Consider the following 11,118-nt stretch of genomic DNA (forward strand, 5'->3'; position numbering starts at 1 on the left):
CAGCCCCTAAATGTGCAGTGACGTCCCACAGTGAGGCAGTTTCTTGTGGTGTTTGGAGCATAGCTTCCAGGGCCAAAATGCATGTGATTAAAGCCGGGCTCTGTCATTATGAGTTGCGTGATCTGGGGCAAGTTATGTAATGGAAGTTAACTATGCCTCAGCTTCTTCATCTGTAAAGTGGGGATGATAGTAATAGGATCTATTTTATAGGATTCTTATGTGAGGATTAAATGATTCATTTATGCTTACAACAGGACCTGGCACATTGTTAGGGCTTAACAACAAGTAGTAGCTGCTACTACTACTACTACTACTACTACTACTACTGCTGCTGCTGCTATTGTTATTATTTCAGAGCTCTGTTCTATAACCCCAAAGCCCTTCTGCTATTCCTGTTGCTCCTTCAAGGCTTAGCTCAAATTTCCCTCCCCGAGGAAGACTTTTCTTTGATTCTGTCCCCTCAGCAGAGTTCAATGTTCTCTAATACTTACTGCGCTTACTTAAATGCATTATATTTGCCTATTTTCTGGTCCATTTTCCTGACAAAACTGTGATCTTCATCTCCATCTTTATCTCCAACACCATGCCTAGAGACAGGCAGATATATGTGCTTAATTGATGTTTGTTGAATGAATGAGTGAGTGAGTGATCCTGTGCATTCCAAAATCTAGGAGTAACTTTTTATTTCTGTCTTTCCTTCACCCTACACCCAATCCAACAGCAAGTCTTGACAATTCACTTCTTTTTTTTTTTTTTTTTTTTTTTTTGGAGACGGAGTCTCGCTCTGTCGCCCAGGCTGGAGTGCAGTGGCCGATCTCAGCTCACTGCAAGCTCCGCCTCCCGGGTTTACGCCATTCTCCTGCCTCAGCCTCCCGAGTAGCTGGGACTACAGGCGCCCGCCACCTCGCCCGGCTAGGTTTTTTTTAGTAGAGACGGGGTTTCACCGTGTTAGCCAGGATGGTCTCGATCTCCTGACCTCGTGATCCGCCCGTCTCGGCCTCCCAAAGTGCTGGGGTTACAGGCTTGAGCCACCGCGCCCGGCCTGACAATTCCACTTCTAAAACAGATTCCGAATCTGCCTCTAAGCCAGTCCAGGCCACCATCTTCTCAAGCCTGGACAACTCAGCCTTCTGACTGCCGTCTGTGCTTCTGTCCCTGCTGCTGTATAATCTGCCCTCATCTCCCCGCTTAAAACACTCCCTGACTTCTCTTTGCTCCTAGAATGAAGCCCAGTCTTCTTCCCTGCCTACAGAGTCCTGCACTCTAGCTTGTACCACTCTCTCCTTCACTTAATATGCTTCACCCGTTCTGGTTTCCTTTCTGTTCCTTTCCAGATTCAAAGTCTTGCACTTGCTGTTCCTTCCAGTTTTGACAGAGTTGTCTCCTTTTGCTTTCAGGTTGAATGTCACATCTCAGCAAGGCTTTCCTTGATCACTCTAAGGGGATGTTATTCTGTGTCACAGCACCATTTTTATCTCCCTCGTAGCACTTGCTTAACCTGTAAATATCTTGATTATTTACCCATTTATTTGTTAATTGATTATCTTACTATATTGTATGCACCTTTTTTTGTTGTCTTGTTCACTAAGGTATCTCTGTATCAGTGTTTAATACATTTCTGCTGAATGAATGAATGAATGAATGAATGAATCCTCCCAGCAACACAATAGGTAGACCAGGTATTGTATACTTATTTTACAGATGACAAAACTGAAGCTTAAAAAGGTTGATTCTTGTTCTAAATAACATAGGCTGGAAGTAGACCAGCCAGGCCTGCTAGATCATGGACTTTTTTCCCCACTAGCCCATTTTACCTTGAAGGGAGATAGATGGAGGGCTGGGAACCCATCTTAGCTGATTCATAGACAGTTCCCCAACATGGGACCGGATGGCAGAGATAACCAGTTCCTGCCTCTTAAAGAGGTTGTGCTGCCAGTATGTGACAGTTCCAAATTCCAGACTGCACTTGAGGCATTACACACACCCAATAAACACTCCATAATCATAAGAAAAGTTCGGTGGCTGTTTGAGAAAGGAAATCAGACCCATGGGCCTGAGAGGAGGACTGATCTACCAGGACCCTCTGCAGAGGCTGTGCTAATTTGGGCCTGAAGAAATGGGAAAGATGTTTCTAATTCCTTTACACGAATGTGACCTAATTTGGAAGATTTTGTAATTCCTAACGTCCCAACTGCTGCCTGAGAGCAGATCCTCATTATTGCTATCATTTTATTATTATTTGAGATGGAGTCCCGCGTTGTTGTCCAGGCTGGAGTGCAATGGCACAATCTCGGCTCACTGCAACCTCCGCCTCCCGGGTTCAAGAGATTCTTCTGCCCCAGCCTCCCGAGTAGCTGGGATTACAGGCACCTGCCATCATGCCTGGTTAACTTTTGTATTTTTGTAGAGACGGGGTTTCACCATGTTGGCCAGTCTGGTCTTGAACTCCTGACCTCAGGTGATCCTCCTGCCTTGGTATTGTCATTATTTAAAATCTTGCCTTGGCCATTGTTAAGAAGCTGGCAGTGGAGTGCCATTTCTGTGATTCTAGGAGGGAAGTTCCTGGAGAGGGAGCCTGGGGACATAAAGAGAGCCTTGGGCCAGAGTCAGAAGGTGGGAAGGTCCATCAGTGTCCAGCCAGTAGACTCTAGGCCTCTCACTGGCCCTGAGCTGCCTCCTTTGTATGGACTGATTTGAGTCTGATGATGAATATGACCCTGGCTCTTGACAGTGTGGGATCTTATCAAGATGCTTTACTTCTGCGGTTCTTGGTTAATTATCTGTACAAGGACATGTTTGAAAGGACTGATGCCAAGTCCCCTTCCGGCTGTGATAGTTGCCGTTTTTGTGGTCTTTTCAGGGAAACAGTTGCTCTTCCAGAAGTGGATTTCCTTATTATCCAGCCCCCAGAAGCCAGCAAGAAATCAACACAGCTACCTCAAATAGTTCAACAAAGGGCATCATAGTCCTAAAGGCCTAAGGATTTCTGAGAAGGAGTCAAGTGCTCATTCCTCCAAGTACTCTCTCAGTCCTAGAAGCTACCCTCTGACAGGCACACGCTCCAGCAAAGGAGGCTCTTCAAGAGGGCCGAGGCCATGGAAGTCAGAGAGTATGACTCTTCTGAAAGATCTAGAAGTTCTGGGCATTGAACCCAAGGACATTGTACCCTCCTGACCTCGACCATCTATGTGAGAAGGCAAGGTATAGGAAAATCAGACATGTACCAAGGTCTTCTGAGTGTTCATTTCGGGGCAGACTTTGGCTCAAAGCTTTATATTCATTTGACTTTGAGGCCTATGAGATAAATATTATGATCCCCGTTTTACAGAGGAGGAAATTGAGACACAGAGCTAAAGTAACTTGTCCAAGATTATACAGCTAGAAACACCAGATTTGAACCTGGCATTCTTTACTGCTAAACTACTGTCTCCTCTAATAATACAGCAATAAAAAAACCCCTCAAAGCTGAGGAACAACAGTAGGCAGTTGTGGAAATCTGGACCTGAGGTCTAAAGAAATGACTACAAATTCTATGCTTTCATTTGTAAGCATGGTGATCTGGGACAAGTCATTTGACTACTTTGAGTGACAACATACTAGCTTTTAAAGTGGGGGTAATCACTCTTTCTACTTCACAGATAAGGCTAAAAAGATTAAAAGGGGAATGCACAGTGGTTCAAGCCTGAAATCCCAACACTTTGGGAGGCTGAGGGGAAGACTGCTTGAGACCAGGAGTTGAAGACCAGCCTGGGCAAGATAGCAAGACCTCACCTCTACAAAAAATTTTTAAAAGGTAATGTGCACCTGTAGTCCCAGCTACTCGGGAGGCTGAGGCAGGAGGATCACTGAAGCCTAGGAGTTTGAGGCTGCAGTGAGCTATGATTATATCACTGCATTCTAGCCTGGGTGACAGAGCAAGCCCCTGTTTTTGTTTTGTTTTGTTTTTGCTTTTTAATTAAAAGGCACAATGTACGTGAAGTGTTTAGAATTGATTCCTGGCACATAATAAGTATTCAGTAAATGTTAAGTCTCCGTCATCGTTGTTATTGTTGTTGTTGTTACTATCAACATCTTTCCTCCAGGGTTGTTGCCAAGTTCAAATGAGATGATGGCTGGGAAAGCTCTGTGCTGTGCACCTGTCAGTAATCCCCTTTATTACAATGATAGCAACCTAAGGGATAGAGTTATTTGTGAAGCTCCAACCCTATTCCTCCCCCAAATGGTTCAAATTCTTTGTATTGCAGCCAACACTGATGACGAGTGAGGGTTTGACTTGGTGCCCACTGTGAATGACGTCCTTCAATAGATCTCCAAGAACTGTAGCAAATGCTTTTCTGGGCTTATTTTAGCATCAGAGGACCTTTGAAGCAGGATTTCAACATTTAGCTTCATTGTTTGGGGATGGTGCCTTGCATTTAGTGTGGGTTTACAACTTGAGCCTTTCTTCCTCTCATCATCTTGAGATATCATGAGGGCAGGTCAGGGATGTGGTTGGCAGAGACATATCTCCAGATTCAAATTAATTCTATTGTTGATTGTTATTGATTTTTGAGAGTAATAAGTGCTCACTATAAAAAAATTGGAACATGCAGAAAACTATGAAGGAGAAAAAAGTTAAATATCCATAATGCAGTCACTCAGAAGAAAAGAATGTTAACATTTTGGTGTATTTCCTTTTGGTATTTTATTCTCTGCACATATTATCATTTACATAATTGGGGGTCATGGCATAAATAGTTATATTAACGATTTTTTCCACAATTTTATATCGTAAGAATTTCCTTCATAAGTATCTTTTTTTTTTTTTTTTGAGACAGGGTTTCACTCTGCCACCCAGGCCAGAGTGCAGTGGCACCATCTCCACTCACTGCAACCTCCACCTCTGGGGTTTAAGTGATCCTCCCAGTTCAGCCTCTAGAATAGCTGAAACTACAGGTGCAACTAGCATGCCAGGCGAATTTTTCTGTATTTTTGGTAGAGATGGGGTTTCACCATTTTGCCCGGGCTGGTCTCGAACTCCTGAGCTCAAGCACTCTGCCCACCTGGGCCTCCCAAAGCATTGGGATTACAGGCATGAGCCACTGTGCCTGAGTATCATCTTTTTTTTTTTTTTTTTTTCAGGTACCAAGATTTTTATTTACCCACCTTCCTGCTTTCTTTTAACATTATAAACCAAATTATTATCTTTTTGACCCAGGGTTGTGATAGGAACCATCTTATTACAAGTAGTAGCAGATCTATGCCTGCTTTTATGTTTTTATGGCCCCTCTGTGCTGTCACTTCTCTGTGCTTTCTCAGTTATCCCTTTAAAGTCTATTCTGACCCCTGTAAAACAGGGACTAAAAGTACCAACCTCATTGTTATAAGGTTGTTATAAGAGAAGGCCCAGCCCTAAGCCAGGCTCTCAGGAAAAGTCAAACAACAGTTCCTCTTTGCCCTTCAATGTAGCTCCTTCTCATCTGCCATGGGCTGAGGAACCACTGAACCTGTAAACCAAGCACACGGATATAAGTCCACAGACCCGGAACCTTACCTGAATGGTAAGGTACACGGGCTTTATGACTCCACTACCAACTGCCAGACTAAGGAAGGACTGACTTAGTGAGCAGTTCCAAGACCATTCAACTCATGGTTCCCTGTGGATGCCTCCCTTGTACCTCTATCATGACCAGGGCTTGAGGAGAGGCCTCTCAATTCCCCCTGCCACACTTGATATAGTGTGAGGGATGCTGCAGAGGCCAAAAACTGAGTGACCAGCCCCATCAATGGGAGACACTGACAAATCAATTGCAAAGTTGGTGCCATTTGCTCTTAGGGAGGAGAGATAGGGCCTGAGCAAGGATAGCAGCTGGAAGGTGAAGGGCAGGCCGGACTCTCAGCAGCAGTAGTGATCCAGCTTGAAGGGGCCATCGTGGGATGTGCTCAGCTACTGGGCTTGCTTCTCAGTTAGCTTGGTCAATTTCACATTCAGCTGGCCCAGTGGGGGCTTCAGCCACTGCCTCATCCAGCTTCTTGGGCTGGAAGTGAACCCCAATGGGGTACTTGTCTGGGTGGGTCCACAGCTCAAGCTACACCATCACCTGGTTGATGAAGGAGTTATACCCCACAAAGCTGGGGCACCCCATGGCACAACCCAGGTTGACCAGCCAACCCTCAGCCAGCAGGATGATGTGGCACCCATTCTTCAGCCAGTACCAGCCCACCTGGGGCTTGATGTTTACCTTCTCCACAACATTCTTGTTGAGCCACCTGACATCGATCTCCACGTCAAAGTGTCCAGTGTTACACAAGATGGCATCATCCTTCATCTGCTCAAAGTGCCGGCCAAGGATTATATTGACACAGGCTGTGGTGATGACAAAGATGTTGCCCTCCTGACAGGCCTCGTCCATGGTGGCCACCTTATAGCCTTCCATGGCAGCCTGCAGTGCGCTGATGGGGTCAGTCTTGGTGATGATTACATGGGCCCCAAAACCCTGCAAGGCCTGGGCACAGCCCTTGCCCACATCGCCATAGCCTGCTACCACTGCTACCTTGCTGGCAATCATCACATCTTGGCCCACTTGATGCCATCTATGAGGGACTCCCGGGCAGCCATGGAGGCTGTCAATTTTCCTCTTGGTGATGGAGTCATTGACATTGATGGCAGGCTCCTTCAGGATTCCATTGGCCATCATCTTGTATAGGTTATGGACCCCGGTTTTGGTCTCCTCAGAGATGCCTCAGATGCCCGACATAAGCTGTGGGTACGTACTCGGTGTGGACAAGGCTGGTAAGGTCACCCCCATCATCCAGAATCATGTTGAGGGGCCCGTCCGTGAAGTACAGTGTCTGTTCAATGCACCATGGGTGCCCCTCATCTGTTTTGCCCTTCCAGATGAACACTGGCATGCCAGCCTTGGCAAAGATAGCCACTGCATGGTCCTGGGTGGAGAAGATGTTGCAGCTAGACCACTGCTCCTGAACACTCAGGGAAATGAGGGTCTCAATGAGGATGGCCATCTCCACAGTGACTTGCAGGCAACCAGCAATGCAGGTGCCCTTCAGTGGCCTGGAGGCCAAGTACAGCTCCTGCATGCCATCAGGCCCGGCATCTCCTTCTCCATAATGTCTAGGGCCTTGTGTCCCCAGGTGGTCAGGCCGATGTCAGCAACTTTGTAGGGCAGTTTGTCAGACATGCTGGCGGCACCTTTGATGGACAAGGGCAAAGGGGACTGGGCCTCAGTCTGGGGACAGGCACTGGGTGGGCAGTGCTGGGCAGACAGCGCTGGGCAGGTAAGTATCATTTTTTATAGATGTATAGTATTTCTACATAGAAACATCATAGAGCACAAAGTACTCAACTAATCCTTTGTTAACTGTTTAGATTTTTCTAATTTTTATAATTATTTAACACTGGTGAACATGTTTGTACATATATATTTACATCTGATTATTTATTTCCCTTGGGTAGATTTTTTTTTTTCTTTTTGGGACAGGGGCTCCCTCTGTTGCCCAGGCTGGAGTACAGTGGCATGATCATGGCTCACTGCAGCCTCGACTTCCCAAGCTCAGGTGATCTCCCACCTCAGCCTCCAGGTAGCTGGGACTACAGGTGCATACCACCATGCCCAGCTAATTTTTAGTATTTTTTTTTTTTTTTTTTTTAGTAAAGATGGGGTTTCACCATGTTGCCCAGGCTGGTCTTGAACTCCTCGGCTCAAGTGATCTGCCCACCTCAGCTTCCCAAAGTGTTGGGATCACAGGCATAATCCGCTGTGCCTGACCTTTGGATAGATTATTAAAAGCGGAAATAATGGGCCAGGTGCACTGGCTCACGCCTGTAATCCCAGCACTTTGGGAGCCTGAGGCAGGCGGATCACCTGAGGTCGGGAATTCGAGATCAGCCTGACCAACATGGAGAAACTCCGTCTCTACTAAAAATACAAAATTAGCTGGGCATGGTGGTGCATGCCTGTAATCCCAGCTACTTGAGAGGCTGAAGCAGGAGAATCGCTTGAACCCAGGAGGTGGAGACTGCGGTGAGCCAAGATTGCACCATTGCACTCCAGCCTGGGCAAAAAGAGCGAGACTCCAACTCAAAAAAAAAAAGTGGAAATGATGGGTCAAAGAGTATAAACACTTTTAAGGCTTCCTGGAAAGGTTGTTTCACTTTATATTTCTATCAACAGTGAGAGACCATAACAAGTATTACCAGTTTGTAAAAATTGTTGCCAAATCAATAGGTTAAAAAATGGCAACTCCTTATCTCAACTTGCAATTCTTTAATTACTCAAGTTGCATATGCAGTATTTCATATTTCTTAGTCATTTGTATTCCTTTCTGTGACTTGTCTGTTAGTGTCCTTTGCTGGGCCGACTTTGTGAACAGTGGCCCCATAATCCCACAGTTGTCTGCAGAAGATGCCAAACCTTGCATTTAGCCACATCTGATAGGAGGCCAGCCTCCAGCAGGATTAGAAATAGTCCATGTCAGCATTGCTGTTTCAATGAACCAGAAAGGAGAAAGGTGTCTGTGTTTTATTGGAGTCTGGGAGATGAAGTTATTTTGCTGAGCCATATCTATCATATTATTATGCTTTCTTTTATTTTCTCACTCCCAAAGCTTCTCTTTTCTAAAGCAGAAGGGTTAAATTTGGTGCATGTGTAGCCTTTCTTTTAGTATGTGTTCACTGACCTCCTACTATGTGCAACGCATAGCGGCCACATTAATGGACTGTAGTGATAGAGAAGAGCCTGGGCTTTTGAGTCACAAGGGCCTTGGGCAAGTAAGTCCCTTAAGCTCTTGGAGGCTCAGTTTCCTCTTCTTTGAAGTGCAGATGATAGCCTTGTCTTTGAGGAATAAATGTGTTATGAATGTAAAACTCCTGGAACAGCATCTGCCACATCATAAGACTTCATAGACAATTTTAAAAAAATTTTTTTCAAGATGGAATCTTGCTCTGTTGCCCAGGCTTGAGTGCACAATCTCGGCTCACCGCAACCTCTGCTTCCCAGGTTCAAGCAATTCTCCTGCTTCAGCCTCCCGAGTAGCTGGGATTACAGGCATTCACCACCACACCTGGCTAACTTTTTTGTATTTTTAGTAAAGACGGGGTTTCACCATGTTGGCCAGGCTAGTCTTCTTTTTTTTTTTGAGATGGAGTCTTGCTGTGTCGCCCAGGCTGGAGTGTAGTGGCATGATCTTGGCTCACTGCAAGCTCTGCCTCCCAGGTTCACGCCATTCTCCTACTTCAGCCTCCCGAGTAGCTGGGACTACAGGCGCCCGCCACCACACCCCACTAATTTTCTCTATTTTTAGCAAAGATGGGAATTCACCATGTTAGCCAGGATGGTCTCAATCTCCTGACCTCCTGATCTGCTCGCCTTGGCCTCCCAGAGTGCTGGGATTACAGGCATGAGCCACTGTGCCCAGCCTGGCCAGGCTAGTCTTGAACTCCTGACCTTGTGATCCGCCCACCTTGGCCTCCCAAAGTGCTGTGATTACAGGCGTGAGCCACCGCGCCTGGCTCACAGACAATTCTTGAGCCATTTCTGCGTATTTGACACTGTGCTAGGTGCTGACTATAAAGTGAGAAATCAGATGGGGCCCTTTACAGCATCTCCTTTACCTAGGAGGAAAGTCAGGCTGCACATTGGCTCCAGCAAGGCCCTTTCTGATTCCTGCTGTTCTGTGGTCCTTCCCTAAGCCTTTGGCTCCAGGTCTCATGGGCCTTAGCTACAGTTCTGGGGCAACAGAAAAAGTGCCAGTTGATGTTCTATTACACAGAGTGTCACAGCTATAATTTTTTTCTTTTCTTCTTACAATTATAAGTATTTTCCCTTTATAGTTAAGGGTGTCAGTGGGAGCCAGCCAGCCTCAGTTTGATTTCTAGCTCTATTATTTACTAAGTGACCATGGGCAAGTTGCTTAACCTGCGTCCTAGTTTCCTTATCTGTAAAATGCAGATAATAATAGACTATAGACTGAATGTTTGTGTCCCTCTAAAATTCATACGTTGAAATCCTAACACCCCATGTGAAAGTATTTGGAAGCCTTTGGGAGGTGATTAGGTTATGAGGGCAGAGCCATCATGAATGGAATTAGTGTCCTTTTAAAGGACACCCAGGGAACTCACTGAATCTGCTGGTGCCCTGATCTTGGACTTCCCAGGCACCAGAACTGAGAGAGATATATTTTTTGTTGTCTACAAGCCACAATCTACAGTACTTTGTTGCAGCAGCCCGAATGGACTAAGACACAATAGTACCTACTTCCTGGGGTTCTTAGGATTAAACAAAATAATTCATATGGAGCTCTTGGTATAGTGTCTAGCACAGACTATGAGCTCAATTATTTACTATTAATATTTGCTATATTGTCCTCATAGCTACACGTACAACGACTTTATATGATTAAGTTTAACTGGTATAATAATACCTTTCTCTGATGGCAGATATGTAAGGTGTTTCCAATTTTTAAACACAAACATAATTCCTAAGAAAGTCATCTTGTAGTTTAGAGATTAAGGAAGATTTAAGATTAAGGAAATTTAAGAATTAAATGTTGAATGAACATTAATACATTTAAATTACTAATATCTTTCAAAAAATTCAATATTTTCTATACATATTACAGGCTAATTATCCCATCTTAAAAGCCCTGGCATGGATGATCCTCGCCTAAGGCAGCGAGCTGACCTGAATCACTAGACAAGGTCTTCTAGTCATTTGCTCTGTGTCTCTCCTGGCCAAGAAGCTGCATCAGCTTTTTCCCCCTTGCCAGAGAACCTCTGATACAGCAAAGCTCAGGGCCAACCCAGCACTTTTCAGATATCATTTGGAAATATCAGGTAGGGCAACTGTCAGGCCATGTCACCCGATGGGGAACTTACGGGACAGGGGTTTCTGCTGTGGTCCTTCAGCCAACAAGGCTCAAAGTTAGCAATGGTATAACAAAAATATGAACCTACACAGCTTGAGCACTGTCTGTGTGCTAGGCTCTGTAAAACCATTCTCCTCAATCCTTAGCTCAACAAATGAGAGACGATTTATTGGCCCCATTTAATAGATGAGAAAACTGGCCTGAGGCGGCAGCTCATGTCTGTAATCCCAGCACTTTGGGAGGTCTAGGCGGGAG

The 11,118-nt window shown here is 45.3% G+C and overlaps 1 pseudogene; it reads right to left on the reverse strand.

The window, feature by feature from the left end:
• Positions 1–5,123: 5,123 nt before the first annotated feature.
• On the reverse strand, positions 5,124–7,383 carry LOC117099372 (annotated as a pseudogene).
• Between the last annotated feature and the right edge of the window lie 3,735 nt (positions 7,384–11,118).

The sequence above is a fragment of the Trachypithecus francoisi genome, unplaced genomic scaffold (genome assembly GCF_009764315.1).
Source record: "Trachypithecus francoisi isolate TF-2019V2 unplaced genomic scaffold, Tfra_2.0 Lachesis_group16, whole genome shotgun sequence".
NCBI lineage: Eukaryota > Metazoa > Chordata > Mammalia > Primates > Cercopithecidae > Trachypithecus > Trachypithecus francoisi.